Source organism: Chelonoidis abingdonii, chromosome 25 (genome assembly GCF_003597395.2).
Source record: "Chelonoidis abingdonii isolate Lonesome George chromosome 25, CheloAbing_2.0, whole genome shotgun sequence".
NCBI lineage: Eukaryota > Metazoa > Chordata > Testudines > Testudinidae > Chelonoidis > Chelonoidis abingdonii.
This window is the reverse complement of record NC_133793.1, coordinates 7801321-7818733: the sequence shown is the minus strand read 5'-3', so window position 1 is coordinate 7818733 and position 17413 is coordinate 7801321. Positions and strand designations below refer to the sequence as shown.

The window sequence follows — 17413 nt, the reverse complement described above, 5'->3', positions numbered from 1 at the left end:
CTCGAGCCGCAGCTGGTAAATGGGATTGTTACTCTTTGCTATTTTAAAGATGCATGTTTCCAGCTAGCAGGGCTGCCACGTAGGACCAGTGTCCCCCCTGGAAAATGGCATTTGGTAATGAGGAAACCAACGAGGAACCTGACAATCAGAGCTGGCTTCAGAATACAGCCTAAGCAACAACCAGGGTAAAGTCACCAGATGATTATAATTACTATTAATTTATATTGCAGTAGCAATCAAGAGCCTTAAGTATGGGCCAAGCTTCCCCTTGAGCTAGGCTCTGTACAGACACAGAACACAAAGATATTCCCTGCTCCAAAGAACGTAGAGCCTACGTACAAGGCAAGAGACATCGTGTGGAGACGGGAAACCATGGCTTCTCCTACTCCCAGCTGCTCCATTGACTTTAATGGGAACAGCACTGGGTCCTGTGTCAGTGGCGAGCTCTCTGCATAATCACCAACCTGCTAGTTGCTTGATGTAGACGGAGGTGGATCACTGATATGCTGGTGGGGGGCTTTGGTTAAAATGCCATCACTGGGTTTTGTATGGGTGAAATCCACCCCCACCCCCACCCCTTGCTCCCATCCCTGATCTTGATGCATCATCCCTGCAGGCCAGACTTGTCACTGGGGCCCACAGTCCCAATGGAACAGATTGCACCGAGCAGTAGGTAAGAAAAAAATCATCCCCAGGGCGGGGAGAGGAGGAATTCCCCTGCAAGCCTACACCTGGTTTGCTCAGCAAAAGACCGCAGGATCTGGCCCAAAGTTATGCCTGGTCCTCTGAGTCAAATTCTCAGAGGCATTGGTGGTGTTCCTTCAGATTGGTGTAGCTGAGGGCAGAACAAAGCCCTCCCCTTATGCCTTCCCCAAAGCTGCTTTCTCATTCATTCTTTCACTCGTGGGTAAGAGGTGGAGGCAGCATCAGCCCTTGGTTAGAGTTTTCTGTCTTTTGTCTCTTTGGGCCACACGTTTCCCATTCAAGCTAGATTTTGCATGTAACAGTCTGACTGCTCGGTTTAATTAATGCGGCAGAAGATCCAAAAGGGCTTAGGGTTCATGATGCAATTTGCACCCAGCTCACCGCGGCAAATCATCCCTCTCGTGTGTTAGAGAAACACATTCGGGAAGGCCTCTGAGCAACTGCAAGGCAGCAACTACCCAGCCAGAGAGCCGCTCTCATTAAAACTCTCAGATGGCTCCCATGTTCTCCAGGACAAGAGGGGAGCCCTCAACTTTGCACAAGGACCCCATTAGAAAGCTGTTCCTTGAAAAAAAGCTATTGTTGTGGATTCTTTCTCGCCCCCGGGCCCTTACCCCCTCCTCTTCCTCCTAACCTCCTGGGGACGAGGTGATGTTACACTATACTGATAGAAAAAACAGGAGGACTTGTGGCACCTTAGAGACTAACAAATTTATTTCAGCATGAGCTTTCGTGAGCTACAGCCCACTTCTTCAGAGGCCAGGACGGGACCTGTAATACACAGTGCAAAGGGATTTTATTTACAGTAAAGGCTACCAGGGTCTGACTCCTTATTCAAACAGCTCTCGCAAAATAAAGCTTGGTTTCCTTTTGGACTAAATCACTTGTGTCCCTTCTGGGGACGTTGTGTTGCTGGAGAATTAAATGAGGTCTTGACAAAAAATTTTAAGGTGAGGCAAGTTATTCATTCTCCTAGACACTGCCCTGTAGAGATGGTTCTTGTCTCTCCCAGTGGTAAGATACCAAACCTGATGCAGCCATCCCTCATCTCTGCGTGTTCCCGGATGCTGTTGTAATTGGGGCATAGTAATGCCCCAGGGCCAGATCCTCAGCTGGTGTAAATTGGTGTAGCTCCATAGTTGATAAGCCAGTTTGCACTAGCTCAGGAACTGGTCCCAGATGTTATGTTATGCTGTAGTAGATCCAAGGTGACACAGATGTTTCCCAATGCCAGAGCCTCATGGGCACCATTCTGAAATACAAGGGTGTCACCCATGCTGCATCTCAGTGCTTGTCTTGAATGCTAAGTGTTGAATAATCCCCTCCAGGACAGAGCTTTGCCCTCAGCCAGGCTGAAGGATGGAAGCACTACAGCGCATCCTGGCACCTTCCACTCTAAAGCACAAGAGAGCCCCGGTAAACGCCACCCCAGCCATTTGTCTCTCCAGACCAAGTTATCTTAGGCAGGCTGCCTTCCCTTCGTCATTTGCCTTCTGAGTGGCATTACACAGTGGGGGGGGGGGNCTTGGTATTGGAGAGTTGTCTGGCGGCCTCCTTTTGGTAGTCAGACCTGTTCATGATGACAACAGCACCTCCTTTATTAGCCTCTTTGATTATAAATTAATAACAGATTTAAAACAAACTTAAGGAAGTACCTGTTCACATCATGGACAGCCAACCTGTGGAACTCATTGGCAGGGGATATTGTGAAGGCCAAAAGTATAATTGGGTTCAAAAAGGAATGGAGCATAGATTCATCAATGGCTGTTAGCCAAGGTGGTCAGGAATGCAACTCCATGCTTTGCGTGTCCCTAATCCTCTAACTGCCAGAAGCTGGGCATGGATGATAGGGGATGGATCACTTGATAAATTGTCCTGATCTGTTCATTCCCTCTAAAGTGTCTGGCACTGGCCAGTGTTGGAAGACAGGACACTGGGGTAGATGGACCAGTGGTTCTCAACTCAACTGTGGTCCGTTGAACCCTGGGCATCCGCCGACTATGCCTAAAATTTCCAAAGGGGTCCGCATCTCCACTAGAAATTTTTGAGGGGTCTGCAAATGAAAAAAGTTTGAGAACCACTGCTCTATATGACCTCAGAGCACTGATGTCCCTTCTCCAGCTCTGGAGAATGTCTGATGCTTCAGAGTAAGGTGAAAAACAAAAACCCAACGGAATAAATCCAGGCAACTGTGCACTAGGGAAAAAACATTCCTTCCTGATCCCCTGACCATCTAAAGCCCTGCAGCCTGAGATTTAATTACAGTCATTATCTTAATGCAGAGCTGCAAGTGTTAAAAGCATCTTGAGGGCAATGCAGGCAGTCCTCTTCTCCCTACAGACTACGAAGAAAGGGGATAAATAGGGATACTCACAGATCACAGCTTCCAAGGCCAGAGGGTGCCACTGACACCATCCAGCCAGACCCCCCTGCATACAAAGACCATAGATGCTGGGTTAAAGCTTATATTTTATTAAGATCATAGAATCATAGAAGATTAGGTTTGGAAGAGACCTCAGGAGGTCATCTCGTCCAACCTCCTGCTCAAAGCAGGAACAACCCCAACTAAATCATCCCAGCCAGGGCTTTGTCAAGCCTGACCTTAAAAAGCCTCTAAGATACTGAGACCACATTGTATCCAGTTCTGGTGTCCACACTTCAAAGGGGATGTTAAAAAAACCTGAAAAGAATTAAAAAGAGGTACAAGAATAATCTGAGGTCTGGTAAACTTGTTTTACAGTTAAAGATTAAAGAAGCTCAATCTACATAGTTTATCCAAGAGAAAGGTAAGAGATGACTTGATCATGATCTACAGACACTAGAATGGGGAGGAGATTTCCAATCGCAGATGGTTCTCTAAACTAGCAGAAAAGGGTAGAATGAGATATAAAGGCTGGAACTTGAACCTACACCCATTCAGACTAAAGATAAACTGCACATTTTTTAACTGTGAGGCTAATTAACCATTGGAACAATTCACTCAGGCATGTGCTGGGTTCCTCATCACTTGAAGTCTTTAAAGCAAGACTGGATTGTCTTTGTAAAAGATAGATCATAGACCAACAGAAGTTATGGGCTTGATTCACGCATTACTGGCTGGGACTGTACAGCCTGTGTTATGCACGAGAGATAGGACTAGATGATCATAATGCTCCCTGCTGAAATCTGTAAATCAATGTTTATGGAGATGATTGAGAATTTCAAACTGAAACTGGACAGTGTTTAACCAAACTCTGAAGTAGACTCACCTTGAGCAAGGCGTGATACAGAGGCTCCTTGGTAAACGGTCCCCTGGTCTTTGCAAACAACTCTCACTTCAGACTTGATATACTCACTATACCAAACACATCTTACAGGATATCTATCCCCAAAGAGTCTACAGAAAGCTTGTGACATGTCAAAATTCATGATCCTTGAGAGGTGTATGTATGGGTAATTTTTAAAGAATAGTATATTTATATTGAAAGTATGCTTTGAGGACTCAGTAAAAATTAGTCACCAGGAGATAATGTGCCTCGATGATGGCACGTATGGACAGGGCGGAGTTGTCATCCTGCCCTGTTTAGCCAGTGATGCAATGCAAGGCTCAATTGTTTAGCCTTGTGCAACACTAAGACTTCCAATGGAAGACCATCAGAGGCTACGGTAAACAATCCAAACCACTTGAAAGTACAAAAGGGACTTGGGTTTTCCTGTCTGTGAATAGAAACAAAAGGCTGTTTTTAGAATTACACAGAGGATGGAGAATCTCTCTGTATTTGTTCACTGAGGAAAGCCCTTGGATCCTGGGTCTCATGAAAAAAGGCAGCTCTGCAGCAGACTGGAATTGGTGAGAGGGGAGGGGCCTACTTCATTACACAGGAAAGGTAACTATTAACAGGTGTAGAGCCAGGTTCGCATTTTATGATTTTGTTTTGTGTTGTAACCATTTGTTTCCACCGCTCTCTCTCATTTCTAGTTAAATCTTTACCCCTTCTTAAATAAACCTACTTGTTATTGTAAGTGAACACAAGTGCTGTGGGTTATACAGGAGTAGTGATTTAAGGAAAAATTCTTAAACTGGGGTACAATGATCCTTTGGGGGCAGAGGATCTGGGACATCTCTGAGTGGCCAGTGTCAGGGGCTGGGTATTACAAAGGGAACCATTCAAAGGTACTCACTGACTGGTGACCTAATGTTAATATGCAAGGCCAAGACAGGACTGGCACAGCCCTGGGGCGAGTGCTTAAGTGGCTGAAAGGTGGGTGGTGCCAGGGAGCTGACACCCAGTCAGGCAGGGGCAAGATACCCTCATGCTGGAGGCAAGGGGTAAGAAGGTGACACACAGTCCCAGATGAACTGAGAACTGTCACTTCAGGTATACAGTCACCTGTGCATGAAGGACCACGGTGACAATGTCCTCACAATTACCCAAGGTTCTTTGAAAAGAGCAGCTATTAGACTTCATATTTTGATATTTTCCAGAGGGAAGGTAGCAAGCACTCTGAAAGCACCTTGCACGGCTCCTATGAAAACTGAATTCTAAGTTAGAAATTAATATGGATGTCTCTCAATTTTTCTAGGGATCCAGCCTTTGGCATCAGTGATAAAGTTGTGTGGAAAGATAAGGTTATCCCTCAAAGGTGACTAAGCTATTATTAAAGCAGGGACAGCTGCAACTACTCTGGCTTCTTAGCTTCACAGAGTACATTTGGTGAAGAGGCCATGGACTGTGGACAATCCTAAGGAAAGGATGGTGTACTGATCTTCTCCTACACAAATGTAGCTATTTCCTGCAACGTGGCCTGACTGAGATGTGGAAATAGGCATCTCTCAAGTCAAGCACCCCAAACCAGTCTTGTGGGCACAAAGGACTGATAGCTGCCAGTACTTCACCATATGGAATCTGAGTTTTGTGATGTATCTGTGTAGACCTCTCGAATCCAAGATTGGGTGCAGGCAGAAGAGAGAAAAAACAGTGCAAACAGGCAGGGCTTCTAACCTTGCTCCTAATAAAGTGAACAAATAGGGTCCAAAATTATCCTCTTCCTGGATTCTGGCTTTACTGGTAACTCATCTACCAACCCCAAACAGATTTTAGCCTAAGCTTTCTCACCAAGCCTGGTTGTACTAGGATATTTCCTCCAGAACTTTTCTTTCCTAGTTCTCTCTGCACCTGAGAGAGACACCAAAACTGTTTATATCCTGGTTTGAACCAAACTCCTAGTATGGCTCAGCAGCAATGCTGCTGCATAGACACCAACTCCATGGGTGCTATGGGGCTGGAGCAACCATGGGAAAAAATGATGAGTGTTGAACACCCACTGGCAGCCCCTCTATCAGCACCCCCTCCAGTGGGCCCCACCCATCAGTGCTTTCCCTTCCCTCCCCATCCTCCTGCCCACCACAATCAGCTGTTTTGAGGCATGTAGGAAGCTCAGGGCGGGGGGAGTGAGGATGCAATGCACTCGGGGGAGGGAAGAGGCAGGGTGGAGCAGGAGTGGGAAAAGGCAGGACAGGGGTGGAGCACCCCCCGGCACATTGGAAAGTCGACCCCTGTGTGCCATTGCATCTTCATGAAGGCTGTCAGAGGTTCACATGGTGTGTTAGGCCACAGAGCTGTATTCAGTCTCTCTGGGAGGGTAACCATTTAGTGCTAAGCCCTAGGCCTCCACTCTTTTCAAAGGAGGGGCCCCGTCCTCCACTATTCTGAAGCTGCAGGCTTCAGTACCTCTGTTTCTCACTGTGGCTCCTTCAGCTAGGTCCAAAATAGTATGAACCTGCTGTTGGAGACTGAACTCTCTTGGAGCCGTACAGCCAGCAGGTGTTTTGCAGTGAAACTGACTGCTGTTTCATAGATTCAAGGACTGGAAGGGACCTCGAGAGGTCATCGAGTCCAGTCCCCTGCCCTCATGGCAGGACCAAATACTGTCTACACCATCCCTGATAGACATTTATCTTTCCTGGGTATGGATTCCCCCAGTTGTGCATGCTTATCACACCCCTCCAGAAGCCTCTCTGTCTAGGGTCGTCCCCACAACCTGACGTGGGGCTCTGCATCTTCTGGTAATGCCCCCACACCTTCCAATACATGGATAGGGCAGCCCAGAGATAGGGCCAGTCTTTTCCAAACACGGACTGATGGGACTCCAATCTCTCGGTGGTGGCTAAGTAGCCTCAGCGTTGATGGGTGTCCACATGGTTGGATCTGGGTGTGCATGACTTTGGTTTTTCTCCCGGTTCAGGCACTGACTTCCTATTCATTTACATTCTAATGTGAACTGGTTGTTTTTTTGGCTGATCGGGTCAGCCGTCTATGGTTGATTCTTCCTACCCTGCGTCTGAGCCGTTTTATGGTAATCGCACATCCTGGGAGCGCTCAGTGAATGTTTGCTGTGCTGTCATCCTAGGGAAGAGACTTGCTGCAGCAGATTTCTGGGCAGCCAACTGGACGATGAGCAAATTCGACTGGGGAGCTTCCTGATCCAAAGCCCATTGTAGTTATTACCACGGATCCTAACCATCTCGCCTCCGAGACGTTACCAGCCTCCTGCCTCTGAGAGGTAGCAGGGGATAATGGGAAAGCAGATACTGAGCTGGTCACAGTGATCCATCAGAAACAGCCACACTGACCTCAAAACAACAGCAGCTGGTCCAGCTCTCAGCACTGCTGGTCACCAAGGCTCGGCGCCTCAAAAGCATGTAGGTGCCCAGTTCTACTGGGAGTTAGGCACCCAAATACCTTCGACAATCTGGATCCAAGAGCCCACCATCCCCTGTGCTTCTCTTGCTAGGCAGTCTCACGCAGAGGGGCATATTCACAATCCTGGCTTTTCTCATGAAGGCCACTCTGCGGTATCGGCCCTCCCTACCTAACATAACATCTTTCACTCAGAGACCACATCCTCCCTTGACAGCTTCATTTCACAGCCACCATAAAGCTGCGGACCCCCGGCATTAAGCACACGAGCACTGGGGACAGGTCTGTCTTGCAAGCGGGTTTGAAGCTGTGGGAACTCCCTTGGAGGAGGTGAGAGATGCCCACAGATCTCAACTCTCACAATGCAGTGCTTGCTGCTGTGACTGTCTTCCAGGCAGCACCTCCCCCAGAGGTGCTAAGTACCATTTCAAAGCTTTTCCAGCTGCTCCTGGAGCAGGGAGGAGTCTGGACCGGGCAGAGGACATTCATGCATGCAAATGTTGATTTGCATGGCACGTCCAGATGCTGTGGGGAGGAACATGATATAAACAGGTAGGCAGATGTCACCAAATGGATGTTGTGCTACCCCTTGTCTGCTTGTTGGATCCACCTGTTGTCTCTAATCTTCAGTTGCCAACGCTTTGGGGTAAGGGCTGTATTTTTGTTATCAGCGTGTACACTGCCTAGCAAGATGAGGCTTTATCCATGTAGGTGCTACCACAATACGTGGGGATAACTTTCACTTCCTGCAGAACTGGGTTGGATTTGAACTAGCCACATAGGGGCAAAGTCTCCATGTCCCCCTCCGGTCCCCTGAGCCATCTAGTTCCTCCACTTAGGGTCTTTTTTTTGGCCATCCCTGCACAACAATTAAGTTCCATGAGCCTCTGCCTCAGGCTGCCATGACAAACTAACCTACCACTCCAGACGTGGTATTTTTCTGTCTGTGGCTCGCTATGAAGTTAAAATAACCTGAAAAAGAACAGCCGTCTCTTTGTCAAATTTGAAGCTAGTGCTGATATTCAGAAGCACTAAATTAAGGGAGAACCTTAAATCTCCAAGAGGCCCTGGGTTTTTTTTGTTATCTCAATACCTCCACAGGCCCTGTAAACTATCTGACACTCCTCATTAAACCGTAATGCAGCAGCTGATGCAGCACGGTCTGTCCCTGCCCAGGGCCAGGCCCTAAGCTCTCTGTTTGAAGCTCCGGGGGTCGGAAGGGAATTGCCCGCTCTTTTCTTCAATCCCTGAGCAAGTCACAAGCGCTCAACTCCTGCAGAACCAGCCCGTTTTATCCCATAAAGTGAAATGGGAGAGCTGGACAGCTTGGTTCCAAGTAGGTTGGTGGTGTGTGCAAATGACCTTCTGGATGGTTTTGGAGCAAGGATAGGGGTGTGGTGGGACTAGTGCCTTCTCAGCAGCAGTTTGGGTTTTTTTACATATGGATTATTTCTTCTTTCTCTGTTTTTTTTTTGTTTTTTTTTAAATACAAACCCCAAACTACTTCATTAAATAAGCCAGGAGCCCAGAACGAATCCCAAACCCCGCCTGCTCCAGGAGATTTTAGTGCCCTGCTGACACCGAGGTGAATTCCCCATCTGGAATCTCTCTGCGCGGCTCTGGTGGCTTGCAGGGATCTTGCAGTGTGGGAGCTGCAGGATCAGGGCTGGGCTGCTGCTTAGTGCCCGAGCAAATGTCGGAAGGGGCAGGGCTAACTCTGTTCTTACAAAGCCAACCTGTTCTCTGCCTCAGTGGGAGCACCCGGGCTCACCAAGCTTTTACCTAGTTTATGCCAGGTGCCTTGGGAAAGCCATGTTCTCTCCCTTCCCATCCCAACATGTCGAGCTTTTAATGGGTTTTATGTGGCAGAAGCCAGAGTTGAATAAATAACTAGCAAGGAATAATTTATGAACCATATTCAGCCTCTTTTATCCACCATCTGATGGTGAGTCTGGCTGATTCCATCCATGCCTCTTCCAATGGGCTTGCTTTCTGGACCAAATACAAAACAGTCCAAATTCCAGCATCGCTGGGATTGGTAAGAAAGGTCGCATGGGATTGTTTCTCTACTCTGATTGGATCAGCAGGTGAATGGTTCTGTCGTGTACATATGTGCCTGTGCAAATTTACAATTTGGTGTCTGCAGGTACTTGGGCTTTGAAATGCCCTTTCCATGGGCCACTTTTGCTAGTAAAATTGTCCAGAAGTTTCCCTGAAAACGAGGAGCAAATGCAGCTAAAGCAAATTCCTTTAAAGTTCAAACAAGCATCCATGGAAACCAATGTCTGCAGCATCCTTCTTCCTGTTAGAGAAGCAAGGAGCGTTCTTGGAATGGGTGGATTTCTCGGAAACCCAGCTTGGTGCAAACCATGTGCTTATGTGCGGTCAGAGTACATGGTCAGAGTGGTCCCTTCTGCCCTTAAAAGCTAAGGTACATGATACACCGGCCCCCAAATTTCTCTCAGTGGGCCTGTTTCTGTGGCTGTGCTGCAGGCAATTCTAGGGCAGCGCAAAGAGATGAAGAACCAGCCAGAATGTTTTTTCCCCCCTTCACTGTTGAAATGTCTCTTCAGCTTCTAGTGGGCTCTGGTCTCTCCTCAGCACATTGTTCTTGGTTGCCGTCCTTTGATCTAAGGCCACCAGAAACCCGGGCCTAGACTCAAAGGGATTTAGGCGCCGAACCGGTGGAAGTTAGGATCCTAAATACATCTGACGGTCTGCGCCCACGTGTTGTCTATGTCCCACGCACTGGTTCTTACGTATGCAGAGGGATGCTGCAGGAATCCAGGCTATAGCAAGATCCTGGATGAATAAATAACAGTTTAAAAGGTGAAGGTGAGGAGGAAGAATGATCTTCTCTCTCTAATGGCCCTTCCACGCCACAGAGGAATTACTCTCCCTTGAGTGATTTTAGACCCAGTCAGTCTCTCCCGATTCCCGCAAGGCTCTGGAAGGAAAGAGAAGGAAAGAGGGGCTCGCTCTCCAGAGCCTGTATACAATCCCCTCTGGCTCTGCTCTGCCTGCAATGGTGGGGGTTTACTGCTGCCAGAGGGAGTTTAGTGGATTCATTATCTCTTCTGAGAGTTCTGTCAGGCTGCCTCCAAAATGTCTGAGGTGGGAACTGAAGGAGATTAAAGCTAGGAAGGCAGGGAGCTGGGGGGGGAACAGGGGAGGAGGGAAGATTCACCGCAGTATTTGATCCCTCAAGCACCAAAAACCCATGTCTTTTCCAGCAGAGTGTTGCAAGCTCAGACAACCGACCTCAGCAGGGGTAGCTGAGAAGCTGTGGTCTGGCTGAGTGAAGTTTGTGGGGAAAGGTCAGCCGGGCTGGAGCTCCAAACTCCACTCCAGATGCCAAGTGCCTGGGGATGGCCGCAGAATAGTGCAAGTAGGCAGGAGAGCGCAGATAGGGCTGTCTGAAGCTGCTCTGCGCCCTCCCGCCATCTGTCCCCTGGTACCTTCAAAGGCTGTCTCTGCGTCTGCTCTGTTGTCTGCCTTTGGGTCTCTGCTACATCCCAGAACCCCCACGGCTGGCCGTCTCCTTTTGAAGCACTGCAGCAGCCAGCGCTAGGTGCTGGGCACGGCAGGGTAGCGGAGGCTCCAGCTGCAGATGACAGAGCAGAAACCAGGAGGAAGGAGTGACCTATGGAGAGGACGGAGCTGTTTATGGAGCTGGTTGTCTGAGGGGGGCAGGAGGGGCCAGCCCTCTCTTTGGTCTGGATGCCAGATAAGGCAGGTCCTGCTCCTCTTACTGATGGTAGGAGTGTCCCTGATGGTAGTGTGTGGGGGTATCTCTGCCTCTCGGAGAGGAGAATGTAAAAGCAGCAAAGAATCCTATGGCACCTTATAGACTAACAGACGTTTTGGAGCATGAGCTTTCGTGGGTGAATACCCACTTCATCAGATGCATGTAGTGGAAATTTCCAGGGGCAGGAGAGGAGAATGAAACCCCCAGAGAGGGAGCGTTTTCGGGGCCTGTGGCATGCAGCTGCCAGCTGAACAGGTCTGCTCTGCCTTGCGCAGTAGGTGCTGCTCCCTGCTAGGGGATATAATACTGGGATGGGAGTGAATTGCTCAGTCAGGTACACAGTGTGCGGAGGACACTGTAGAAGGAAAAGGGCATTGGGCTAAATCTCTTTACAAGTCCCTGCCTCAGAAATCACCGCTTAATTTACTTCAGTGGTTGAGTTGAGGCTTTGCCATGAGTGGGGAATGCTTCTTCCAGGAGTCAGAGATGGGAGCCAGGACTCCTGGGTTCTGTTCCTGACTCTACCACTGACTTGCTGTGTGATCTCAGCCCAGTCACTTCATTTCTCTGTACCTCCATTTCCTCAGCTGTAAAATGGGGATGACAGTACTTACTGAGGGGTGCATCTCATAAGACTGCTGGGAGGTGTAATTAATTCATCCTTGCTAAGCACTTTGAGGCCCTCAAGGGAAAGGTAAGTAACACAGGCACCAGGCATTGGTAATTAGCTACAGAACTGCATTATTTTGTAGCTTATTTTCAGAGTCCGTGATCTGGATCTCACGAGTGTCCCACGGTTTGTACTACTGGCTGATCACCAGTGTGATGAACTGAAAACTGGGGGAATCTGCTGTACCAGCCAGTGCCCGTCTCTGCAGGTACGTCTTTGATGTACCTTCAGTCTACAGAAAGGTGCTACCCACATGGGTTTACGTGGCCCCTCATTCCCCTTTGCACTGAGCACATCTTTCTGCCGGACGCTTCTAGGGTCCTGTGTTAGCGAAGAAAGAACACGACAGAGATGCCCTCAGTACGGGCCGGTCTGCACAGCAAACAGCACCCAGGAGCCTTGCTTGGAGAGGGCTTGCGGCAGACTGAGGATGCAGGAGCGGAACTCCCCAGAGGAAGAGAGAACTGGAAAGAGGGGAAGGGAGAGCGGGGGTGGGGTAGGTGCCAGAGAAGGGAAGTGGAGGAGGAGAAGAGAGGGAGTGAGACAGTGGGGAGGTGAAAGAGGAGAAAGCCACAGAACCAGTGGATGTGGAAGGAAGAAGGTACGAGCAGAATGACAAATGGGACGCGCGGGATGTTCTCCAAGGGGTTAGTGGGGCAGCTGCTGCTGGGAGAATGCACTCCCTGGCGCTTCACTCCAGCCGCCGTCCCACTCCCTCACTTGGGATCCAGCAGCAAGGAAGCGGTGCTGCCGCTGGATTTGCAGGGTCGACACTCACATGGCACAAAGGGGTGGCTCAGGGATTCAGCCTCCATTCTGTGCTGCTCCTGCCTCACATGGAGGCCCTGGGAACCGAGGGTTTTGTCTCTGAGATGAAACGCTTTAAATCAACACATGAATATTTAATGCCGATTTGTGCCCGAGGAACAGGCAAGGAGGTTTAAAGGGAGGAGGAGAAGCACAGACCTGCCCTTCGCTAACCTCGCTGCGGCTTGTCTTCGCAGGGCTTTCCAGGGAGCTAATCAACACAGGCCTGAGCCAATGGGCTCGGTTATAGGGCAAGAAGCGGACTGGTTCAAAGGTGTCTGGGTGCAGCATACAATGGACAAAGCCGAGTGAAGACGGAATGAAGGAGGTGCACCGGTCGTGGGGGGGTCAGAGCAGGCCAGCGCGGCCCCAGCAGAGACAGGGGCAGAGCAGAGCCCTACGAACGGAAGGCAGCGCATGGGAATGTCAGCGCTGCCCCAAGACATGGTGCTAATTCAAGGGCACTAGTGACCACAGAGGAGAGTCAGTGGATAGTGGAGAGCCCCAATCCAAGAGCAGGACGAATCAGAGGAGCTCTGCTATAGCAGTGTATGGACTCAACAGGACCAGCCCGAAGGCAATATCGACTTGGCAGGCTCAGCCCAGGCGCAGTCCGAGATCCTATCCTTTGTGCATGTGAATTTAGTGCCGGTGAAAGGGGCTAGGCTGGGCTGGTAGCCCCAGTCTGCAGCATGGGAATTTCCAGCGGAAGCGTCACGGAGCTGACCTGCTAAGCAGGGATGGGACTGGAACTACTGAACTCTGGGCATCTGAAATGGGCCAGGATCTAGGAGAGACTGCATGGGGATCAGGTCAAGGGCAGTATAATGATGGACCTACCAGAAAAACAGCTATAGCACAGACTGGAGGTGTCCGTGCTCCATCGAGTACAGTCGAGGCTGGATGCAGCCAGCACTAACGCTGCCCAGTAAACACCTGCTTTCCCTGTCTGCTCCTGTCAGTGCACTGAATGTGTCTGACGGGAGCTGCATACAAATATGGGGGAGGGGGTGGGGGAAGGCTATAGCTGTGGGGGTGAGTGGGGAAGACCTATCTCCCGTTCCCCAAGGGGCTGTTCTGAGTAAGATCCTGAAGACAGAGGCATTTGGGGTATAATCCGCCTTCAAGCCAACTGAGTTTGGAGATGTTTTCTCCAGCCCCATACCCTGCAATGCTCCAGGACCCAGGGAGTGCAGAGATGACAGAAGAGCAGATGCAAAGGATTTCAGTTTTTCAAAAGCCCCCCACTCTCCCCCTGGGAGCTGCTGGTGATGCTCCCCAGCTCTCCTCACCCTCCATGCATCTGTGAGCTCCAGGGGGTGGGGCAAGGCATCCCAGCTGCACAAGTGAAGAGTGTGTGACGCTGAGAGTGCAAAGGAGCAGGCTCGGCAGAGGAGCCCAAGACGAGCCAGGAGGGCAGCCTGTGAGCGACCCCCTGGCAGAGACACAGTAAGCCTGTTACACATCAGATTGGAGGCATTTGCTAGACAGGCCACTTGGAACTCAGCTGACTCCCTCTCCATCCCAACACATTGTCCCATCCCTGGTCAGCCCTACTCCCTCCAGATCTGCTAGGGGAAATGGAGGCACTCCAGTGGATCCCTGCAAGCCACGGGGGCCTGGAGTCTACTGGGCTCGCCCCACTTCTCTAGAGCAGAGCGGAAGCTGCAGCCATTGCTCACCTTAGCTGGCGTTCTGGGAGCTGCTGCTGGAAACCTTCATGCTACCACCCCCGGCTACCGCCACCACTGCCTAGCCAAGGACCAGCCTTTGCCCAGGTGAGGGGGGCAACAGCCCAGGGTTTAGTTTGGCCACCCCTGTTATAGACTGTGGCTCATGAATCACATGTGGCTCTTTTACCATTAAAGTGGGGCTTGCAGAGCCCCCGACGCCCTCCCATTCTTACCTACCAGACTGGGGCGGTGGGGGGAGAGCTCAGGATCTCTGCCTTGCAGCAGGGTGGTGTGGTAGGGGCTTCTACCCAGCCGTGGAAGGGGGTCTTGGGACTTCAGCCCTGCGGAGAACACCTGCCAGGGGTCAGGGCTTCGGCAGGAGCAGGGCTGAAGCCCCAGCCCCTGGCTCCCAGCAGCTGTGCCTCAGCTCTCGAACTTCTGAAGATTGTCGTAGGTGGCTCAGAGGGCCAGTAAGTTTGGCCACCCCAGTCTAGAATATTCCATCAAAGCCCCCTGATGTGGATGGATGGACCCTCCTTTCTTGGCAATCTTCATGTTCATTCATTTCTCGTCTGCACATCTTCCACCCTGGCCTGACCACCCTGTCCCAAGGTGAGCACTGCTCCGTCTGTCTGAAGAAACCCCTCTGCTGGGATGGGCCAGAAATGCAGTTATGTCCTTGTCCTTTAGGGACCCTGACTTATTTGCATGTAGTTTTGGTCTGTGTTGCTTTTATGCTGATGCTCAAGGGAAGTGGTGCATTGAGCCTGAAAGCCTGCATCATTGAATTTGAATCCGACTCCCCTGTATCGTGCCAGCAAGCTAAGCCACAGAGGGTACCTAGGTACCAGAATGCTGGCGCATTCCCACCAGACACAGCGCAGAGATGAGAATCTACAAGCTGCAAAACCACTGGAGAGGTGGAAGCTCTGAGGGGCCTGATCCTCTCCTCATGCCCAATGTCCTCCCACCCAGATCCCAGCAAGGGCAGAGCTAGATTAACCCCAGTCAGGCCTCCTCCTTCCCAGATCTTGTTTTGCAGGAGTTTAATAAACACTCCCTGGAAGGCAACCTGGGAATGAATTTCACTGCACTACCTGAAATTCTCTCACCCCTTTCAGAAGCTGCCTCCATTGTCCAATTCTCCAGGCCAGCCAGGACCCAGGCACTGGCCCAGAAGAAGGCATCACAACAACAACTGGAAGTCACCCTCACCAACAAGAAGCCCCTTTGATCAAGAGAAGGCAGCTACAGGCCAACCATCTCCCACCACTTTGGGAGATGGATGCTGGGCTCTACTGGGAAAGGGAGGGGGCATCTCTGGGTCTGGGAGCTGCCAGAAGCAGGAGGTAAGGTAACAGGGATGGGCACAATGGCACGCCGTTCCCATGTCCCCAGACTCACTTTGCTTGACAGTAGCACCCTGGTGGGTCTTGCCCACCCTTGGCCAGAGCAGGCGAAGGGCCACTCTCCTACCAGCCAGGCTGCTGGTACCTCCATGCAGCCTCCTTCCCGGCCCTTCTGGGAACTTGTGACAAAGGTCTCCATGGACCCCAGAGGAGCTGCTCGGACCCTGACACAGTTGGAGAGGGAGAGAGAAAGCCAGCTCCCAAGCCAGGGTGCTCAGCCTGCACCACAGTGCCAAGCTGGGCAGCGCTCTCGCCTCTCTCATTGCCTGCTACTGCAGGAGAATTTACCGCAGGGGAGTTGAGGCGGGAGATGCAGCACCCAGCTGTCGGCAGCGGGGGATGCACCGACCCCCAGCTTACAGAACAAGACCCTCTCCTCCTTGGAGGGGCCCGTTGTGTGCAGGGTGGGAGGAGGACCCAGCTTGCCTGCAAAGAGCACGGACTCCCTCCCCAGCCCCTCCGCGCGCCATCCATGCCTGGCATGGAGTCACCTTCAGCTCCCACCCAACACAGGGGCAGAGCAGCGCGAACTCTGCAGACAGGGTTGGCTGGGAGGTGGCGAGCCTGGCGTCGGTAGCCATGGGGACAGAGAGACCCCCCCCCATGCAAAGAGAGTTGAGGGGTGCAGTGGAGGCAGGAGGTGGATTGTTGAACAGGGACTCTCCCCCCGACAGACCCGGGGAGCTGTCCCACTTCTTTCCAGGGGAGCCCCCAGCGGGCAGCTTCCTTCGGGCTCTGCAAATGCCAGATGCTCCAGGGCTCTGCACCCAACCCAGCCTTGCTGCCCCCCTCACCCCACCTCTTGTCTCCTTCCCTGGCACTCACCGCTCGCTAGCCTGGCTCTCAGGGAAAGGCAGCCGTGAGGATGGAGGCTGGATCCCAGTCTTCTGCAGAGCCCAGGAGGAGTGAGGCGCGGCTGGGGTGCTCAGCCGCCCGGGCCCCTGGGTGTGTGTGAGCGAGCGTGTGTCTCCCAGATGAAAGCAGGCTCAGTGCAGCAGCTGCTGCTATCAGTAGAAAATGCATCACAAAGACCACCATAGACCACTGCTCCCCCCCTCCCCTCCTAAGACAGCAGTGACGTCTAAAGTGCAGGGAAGCCAGGGCCGTTTAACCCTCTGCTCGCTGGACTGCCCGTGCCTGGGGTCCCACTGCACCCTGGAGAACCCAGCGCGGGGAGATCTCGGGTGGGGGAGCAGCAGGGCATTAGGAGCCAGGAGACCCATTTCTAAATGCTCTCCTGCCCCTGCTAGGGGTCTGCCAAGCTAGCGCACAGCTCTGTCTGCCCTACTCTTGTAGGGGGGCAGCTCTTTCTTTACAAGCTCCAGCTGTCCATTCGTCTGGCAACGGATCTAGTGGCTGGAGCACTAGCCTGGGAGCCAGGCATTCTCCTCTCAGCTCTGCCCCGATCCAGGAGAGGCATGTCATCTCTGTGCCTCTGTTTCCCCTCTCGCCGTGGGCCGATCCTGCTTAGTTCCATTGTAAGGGCGCCAGGGCAGAGGCTGCCTCTCACTCTGTGCCTAGTGCAATGGGGTTCTCATCCACTGGAGCCCTGGGCTCTACTCTGACATAGACCACGATAATCCCACTCACCACTAGAATATCAGCAAGCCCACGTGGCAAGCAGGATATTTACCGCTTGTCCCCAGGGCTCCCTCTTAGCCAGAGTGCAGGTGCTGTGGGTGCTGCCACCCCAGTCCCGCTTGAAGTGGTTCCCATCATGT

At 51.5% G+C, this 17413-nt stretch overlaps 1 protein-coding gene across 2 annotated transcripts in view; it reads right to left on the bottom strand.

Annotated features, from left to right (window-relative positions):
• The window catches only part of LOC116830233 (CYFIP-related Rac1 interactor A-like), a 39521-nt gene extending 22782 nt beyond the window's left edge, over positions 1 to 16739 (bottom strand). The window contains exon 1 of one of the 2 annotated variants that reach the window (XM_032789583.2): positions 16518 to 16739. The gene's annotated coding sequence lies outside the window, so the exon portion shown is untranslated. The remainder of the gene's footprint in view (positions 1 to 16517) is intronic. The other variant, XM_032789585.2, reaches the window with a different exon arrangement.
• Between the last annotated feature and the right edge of the window lie 674 nt (positions 16740 to 17413).